The sequence below is a fragment of the Ursus maritimus genome, unplaced genomic scaffold, assembly GCF_017311325.1.
Source record: "Ursus maritimus isolate PB19 unplaced genomic scaffold, ASM1731132v1 scaffold_32, whole genome shotgun sequence".
NCBI classification, from domain to species: Eukaryota; Metazoa; Chordata; class Mammalia; order Carnivora; family Ursidae; genus Ursus; species Ursus maritimus.
The window spans coordinates 20,015,145-20,022,366 of record NW_024425786.1 but is presented as its reverse complement, the minus strand read 5'-3'; the positions used below and the strand labels follow the sequence as shown (position 1 = coordinate 20,022,366).

At 48.4% G+C, this 7,222-nt stretch overlaps 1 long non-coding RNA gene across 1 annotated transcript; it reads right to left on the bottom strand.

Annotated features, from left to right (window-relative positions):
• Positions 1-5,840: 5,840 nt before the first annotated feature.
• Positions 5,841-7,154, bottom strand: LOC121099829. Its single transcript, XR_005831570.1, has 2 exons — positions 6,911-7,154; positions 5,841-6,213 (listed from the first exon to the last, which is right to left on the bottom strand). It is a non-coding gene; the product is annotated as an uncharacterized LOC121099829 (long non-coding RNA).
• Between the last annotated feature and the right edge of the window lie 68 nt (positions 7,155-7,222).

The following is a 7,222-nucleotide window of genomic DNA, read 5'->3' as shown; positions in this document are numbered from 1 at the left end:
CTGGTGTGTAGATGGTGTTGGGTACTGTGGAAGCAATAAAGCAGAGGAGGGGATAGCTGGGGTGGGAGGTCACCGTGCTCATTGGTGAGTGAGAGAGGCCTCAGTGAGAAAAAGAACCTGGAGGGACAGTGGAGAAGCCAGGCAGCTCTCAAGAGTGGGTCAGGCAGATGGTAAAGCAATTGCAAAGGCCCTGGGGTGGGACAGGAGCATCCAGGCCAGGGTGCCTGCAACAGAGTCAGGGGCGAGGGGGAGACGAGTCTGGGACTATCCTGTAGAGCCTTGTGACTGGAAGGACTTTGGCCTTCTTCCGAGTGAGATGGAGGCATTAAAATGGCACCATCTGGGGCGCCTGGGGGGCTCAGTCGGCTAAGTGTCCTACTCTTGGTTTTGGCTCAGGTCATGATTTCAGGATAGTGGGGTTAGGCCCCGCATTAGACTCCCTTCTGGAGTCTGCTTGTCCCTCTCCCTCTGCTCCTCCCCCGCCCCCTCAAAAATAAATAAATGGATAAAATCTTTGGAAAATTTTTTTTTTAAATGAAAGAATCATTCATGCTGCTGGGTTGAAAACAGGCTGCAGGAGACAAGTGCAATTGCGCAGGGCCAGGAGGGAGGTGCCAATAATCCAGCAGAAGGGCGATGGCCATGAGGTGGTGGTGAGTTGCAGTCCGGGGTGAGATGGGGTCGGATTCTGTCTCTATTCTGAAGGTAAAGCCAACAGGACTTGCTGACAAACTTAACGTGGGATGTGAGAGAAAGAGGAGTAAAAAAAAAATAGCTTCGGATTTTCAGCCCAGGAGCTGGAAGTCTCCATGTGCCACAAGGGAAGCAATTCAGTTCAAGAATTTAGCCCTGGACGTGTGAGGTTTGAGAAGACGATAAACATACAAGTACAGACAGTCCCCAGCTTACGATGGATTAGCTCGTGATTTTTTGACTTTACAATGGAATGAAAGTGATATACATTCCATAGAAACCACACTTCAGATTTTGAATTTGGATCTTTCCCCGGGTTTGAGATACGCGGTTAGATCCCCGATCCTCTCGTGATGCTGGGCGGTGGTATTCGTGGCTCCCAGTCAGCCAGGGGTCACAGGGGGAAACAAGCCACACCCTTACTACCATCTTGCACCCGCACAACCGCTCTGTTTGTCACCTTCAGTACAGTGTTCAGTACATTGCTGGAGACATTCCTCACCTTATTATAAAACTGGCTTTGTGTGAGATGCTTTTGCTCAACTGCAGCCAATAGAAGCATCCTGAGTACATTTAAGGTCGGCTGAGCTAAGCTGTGGCGTCCGGTAACTTAGATGTATCAGATGCATTCTCAGCTTACAATGGGTTTATCAGGAGGGAACCCCATCGTAAGCTGAGAAAGATCCGTAGAGGGGCGCCTGGGTGGCACAGTCATTAAGCGTCTGCCTTCAGCTCAGGGTGTGATCCCGGCGTTCTGGGATCGAGCCCCACATCAGGCTCTTCGGCTGGGAGCCTGCTTCTTCCTCTCCCACTCCCCCTGCCTGTGTTCCCTCTCTCGCTGGCTGTCTCTCTCTCTGTTAAATAAATAAATAAGTAAAATTTAAAAAAAAAAAGTATTTTTACAGAACTGGTACATGAATAGTCATAACAGCATTCCTAATAGTGGAAACAACCCAAATGTCTATCAACTGATGATGGATAAATAAAATGTGGGATATCCATATATCTTACGGAATATCATTCGACAATGAAGAAAAAATGAAATACTAACACAACGACGACATTGATGAACCTTGAAAACATTATGCTAAGTAAATGAAACCAGTCCCAAAGGACCACCATTTGTATGAAATGTCCAAAATGGGCCAATCTATATAGAGACAAAAAGTCAATCAGTGGCTGCCTAGGGCTGTGAGCTGAGGGGGCTCAAGGGAAATGGGGGGAGGGGTGACTGCTAAAGGGTACAGGGTTTCTTTTCAGAGGAATATAATGTTCTTTTTTTAATATTTTTAAAAAGATTTTATTTATTTATTTGAGAAAGAGAGAGCACACAGAGGTAGGGGGGAGGGAGAAGCAGACTCCCCGCTGAGCAGGAAGTCCCAGGGCTCAATCCCAGGACCCTAGGTTCATGACCTGAGCTGAAGGCAGACGCTTAATGGACTGAGCCACCCAGGTGCCCCGGGAGTAATAAAAATGTTCTAAAATTGATTATGGTACTGGCTGAACAGCTCTGGGACTATACAAAAAACCCCACTGAACTGTACGCTTTATATGGGTGAAGTGTATGCTATGCGAATTATATCTCAATAAAGCTATTACTAAAAGACATTGATGATGGGTCTTAGCAATGTGAAGGTCACAGGTGACCTTGACAAAGCAGTTTGGGTGCAGTGCTGGGGACAAAGCCTGACTGAAGATGTTCAAGAAAGAACAGAATAGGGGCGCCTGGGTGGCACAGCGGTTAAGCGTCTGCCTTCGGCTCAGGGCGTGATCCCAGCGTTATGGGATCGAGCCCCACGTCAGGCTCCTCCACTATGAGCCTGCTTCTTCCTCTCCTGCTCCCCCTGCTTGTGTTCCCTCTCTCGCTGGCTGTCTCTATCTCTGTCAAATAAATAAATAAAATCTTTAAAAAAAAAAAAAAGAAAGAACAGAATAACTGAAGACAGCAAGCACAGACATTTTCAGAGTTTGCTATATAGAGAAATGGGAGGGAGATTTTTGTTTTGTTTTGTTGGGCTTTGTTGTTTTTTTTTTTTTCAAGATGCAAGATAATTATGTTTTCACATTAGTTGGAACGATCCAATAGCGAAGGGGAAATCGCTGGAGCGAATCCTTGAGCAGGTGAGAGGCAGGCCATCTGGCGTGTAACCAGTGCAGGGGTAGTCGCAGAGAGGAACAAGCAAGTTCACCCGAGGCAGCAGGAGGGAGGCTAAAAATAGGCACGGACCCAGTGTTTGGGTAGGTGTTGAGAGTCTATGGAAATTCTCCTTTGATTGCTTCTCTTTTCTCAGTGATACAGGAAGCAAGGTCCTCCACTGAGAGGGGGCGGGGAGGAGCTGTCCAGGGTTGAGGTGACAAGGAGAGGTATGCAATTGTGTCTAGGACCGCAGGGGAGTGAAAACAGCAGGTCCCATGGTAGGATTGCCAGAGGGTGCTAAGGGCCCCCTAGAGAGGATGGAGGAGGCTCTGATGATGTTCGAGACCTGTCAGCAGGGCTGTGTCTTTCTCCAGCTTCAGTCAACTGTGGGGTACAAACACACAGCTGGATTAACGAGGGTGTAGTTTTGCCAGGTGAGAGGAGGAAGGGGGTAAGGGTGTGTGCAAACAGTAATTATAATGATGGTCCATGGAATCAAAGATGGTTAAGGAGGCTAGAAACCGTGGGGGAAAGGTGGGAGGATTGAAGGGCCTGGGGAGTCAGGACCCGTTGCCATCGGGGTTCTAGAGGCAGTGAGTAGGAAAGGCAGGAGGTGGTGTTAGGAGGATGGGATACTTGCTATTGAAATTACGCAGGGTACTGAGAAGGTCCAGGGAAGTGCCTTGGCCGTGAGGGACTGAGGCAGGGTGGAGGACAAGAACCACAGAGGAGGGGATGGGGGACCATCTCTGTGCAATCGAACAAACCAAGTCATCCTCAGAGGCAGGGCCCTGGCTAGGGTATGGGCCTGGGGTTCAGCCAGACCTGGGTGTGAGGCCCGTCCTTCCAACAGTGGGGCCCTGCACAAATTAATCTGTCTCTCTGAGCCTTCATTTCTTCTCACGCAAAGTGAGAGATCACTCCTTTGCCAAAAGATTGTGTTCTGTGGGTGCCTGGGTGGCTCAGTCATTAAGCACCTGCATTCGGCTCAGGGCGTGATCCCAGGGTCCTGGGATCCAGCAGGGTCAGGCTCCCTGCTCAGCGGGAAGCCTGCTTCTCCCTCTCCCACACCCCCTGCTTGTGTTCCCACCCCCCCCAAACAAATAAATAAATAAAATCTTAAAAAAATAAAATAAAAGATTGTGTTCTGTGGGCACCTGGGTGGCTCAGTGGGTTAAGCGTCTGACTCTTGATTTCAGCCCAAATTATGATCTCAGGGTCGTGAGATGGAGCCCCGCATCGGCTCTGTGCTCAGCATGGAGTCTGCTTGAGATTCTCTCTCTCCCTCTCCCTCTGACCCTCCCCCTGCTCATGCTATAAATAAATAAACAAACAAACAAATAAATAAAATCTTAAAAAAAAAAAACGATCGTGTTCTGAAAATTGAGTAAGAAACTGTATGGAAATTGCCTCGTGTTGCACCAGACACAGGGTGCTCAGTAATGTGGGCCGATCCCAGAATGCTCTTGTCTGGAGTCCAGAGCAGAGGAGGGGCCAGTGTGGAGGCCGACACCCTCCGCAGGACCCCTTCTCTTTCCCATCACTTCAAATCACAGGTGAATGGAAAAACCTGACTCCTATTTCACTGCCATTTTACAGAAAAGGAAACTGAGGCCCAGAAAAGGAAAGTGACATACCTATGTCACTACAACTCAGTTATCATAGAGAGTATATTCCCCTCTAAAATCAGAGTCAGGATTAAGATGGGAAATACGTACGGGAGGGAAAAGGCTCATATATAACATTTGAAAGCCAGATAGACTCTTCAGAAGGTATCCCAGCCATCGTTCCCATCCATTCACCGGGACTATTGGAAGTTGGTCTTGGTGAAGGTAAGAACCCTCTTGAGTATCCTCCCACTCTCTCATCTTGCCTCGCCCCTTCCTGCATTCCCAGATCCCCCACTGCCAGGGCAGTTATGTTTAGGTCTGTGATTGGGCAAACATTGGACCGATTAGCTTTGGAATAGAATGTCAACAGAAGGGTGATTCACAGCGCATGAATTTGCTAATTGCTCTTCCTAGCCCAGGCAGCAGGAAGGTGAGAGGAAAAAGAAATCTCTGTTTCCTTTCTCAGAGAACTTGATTCAGGAGTGTGGGGTGGGCACAGCCCCAGGCCACCCCCAGCCATAGCCGGTCTCCCTGAGCAAATCGCTCTGGCTTTCTGGGCCCCAGTTTCCCGCTATACAAAGTGAGAAGAGAGTGAACAAAATGATTTGTCAAAGCCCACCTCTCCCCTCCAGCTCAGGCCTTCGGGGTTGTGGGAATGTGTGGCTGGCACCTTCTCTGCTGCTCTGGCTCTCTGGGACAAGCACGGGGAGATAGGGCAGAAGTCGATCCAGCAGTTGCAGTAGAAATGTCACCTCCTCGGGCAGGCTCTGTGATCACACCAGCAACAGACATCAGTCTCTGCAGTTCTCGCTCTCTCACTCACTCACATATATACATGGTAGTTCTCTCTCCCATTCCCTGCTTTCTTTTCTTCTTAGCACTATCTGAAATATCTTATTTCTTTATTTACTTAACTACTGTCTTTCTATACTAGAATGTCAGCTCTAGGGCAGGGACTTTGCCCATCATATCTCAGGGCCTAGCCCAGCACCTGGTACACAATAGGTGCTTAATAGATATGTGTTGGTTGATGAATGAATGAATGAATGAATGAATACATCTTGAGGGTGGTACCAGGGCTGTGCTAAGCATGATACTGTGATCTGTGCCAACTCTTCCATGAGGAGCAGTTGGAAGATAGGGCTCTGGAGTCAGGAGACAGGATTCAAGTCCCACCCTGCCAATTAGTGGCTGTATAACCATGTCGCTTGACCTCTCTAAGCCCTGGTTTCTTCATCTGCAAATTGAGGATAATGATCCCACATCTTGAGCTGTATTTTCAGAAATTAGAGGTAGTGTATGTAAAGTGACCTGGTACATAGTAGGTCTTCAGTAAATGTTAGCTTCCTTTCTTCTCCTTCCTCTATTGGGGCCATGGAGGTTTGGAGACTCTGGATTCAGCAAAGATGGTTTCTCATCTATTTCTTCTCTTTCAAAAGAAGGTAAAACAAAACAGCAAACAACTGCACTGAGGACAGCGCGAGGGACTTGCCCATAGTCACACAGCCAAGCAGTGGAGCGAGCAGCAGCTCCCTGTCCTGGGGGCCAGAGGAAGCCCCTGATCCCAGACAAAACGGAGGGAGGGGACTAAGGCAGGATCTTGCTTGTGCTGGCCTTCAGAAAGAGGAAGTGATTGCTCTAGTCTGAGAGTCAGGCTCCTGGGGTCTAGGTCCAGGTCTGTCAGAGGGAAGCTGGTGACCCTGGAATGTAGTTTATCATCTGTAGGCCTTGGTTTCCTCTTCTGTATTTTGGGTATATTACTCCTTGCCTGGCCTGCCGTACAAAATGGGAGAGTATTAGAAGAATGATATTTAATCTAAGAGAAAATATTGTAGTGTTAAATCAAGCCGACTCAATTTCTGAAATTCTGCCACAGGTACATATATTTAAAATCAGAAGAAAAAGTGAATTCAGAAGTAAAAATAAGCCTCATCCCTCTAGGCTCTGTAAAGTGGGAAAGAAAAACATGTAAACATATTATTTCAATAGAATGTATGAAAACGTTTTTGCCAACTATAAGTAATCAAATCAAAATTTTAAAAATATTTATTGAACATCTTCTCTGGGACAGAAAAGGAAACTGGCTCAGAGCAGTTAGTGATTTGCCTGGGGGCACACAGGACCTGATAAGGCTGAGAAGAAGCTGGCAGGAAAGACTTTCCACCAGCTGCTTAGGAAGTCTCTACCAGAAGGGGCTGCAGAAAACCACCTCCCCACTTCCAGCTGCCCTCCATCCTCCAGCCCCGTAAAGGCGCTAGGTCTGCACAAATGTAATGGAAAGAGCATGCGCCACAGATGCTATAGCCCGGGTTCAGCTCCGGGCCCCAACTCATTTGCTGTGTAACCTTGAGGGAGTCACGCCCCCTCCCTGAACAGGTGTCCCCTCCCCTCAATAGGAACATTGACACTGTTGAGGCTGTGGTTGACAACGTTAAATAGTATCTACCTCGGTATACATAGAGTTTGTTACCTTTCCTCGATTTTGGAAGAGCAGGAGGAGCGCTGGGAGGAGTTGAACCAGCGGCACAGACTCTCTGGGCTTCTGAAAATAGCAGATGACCAGGACCAGGCCAGGCGACTTCCAAATTCCTTCCAGTTCCAACCCTGGAACTTCTTAGTAGTCCAACTCCGCTACAAACTCCACAGGACCTTTCACTCCCGCCCGCCCCTGGAGGGCGCAGTCCCTTTAAGTCTAGGCCTGCCTCCGCCCGGGCCAATCACTGAGAATAGAACTTCTTTAAGGACCAAAGGAGGGAATTCAGCGGGCGCAGGAGGGCGGGGC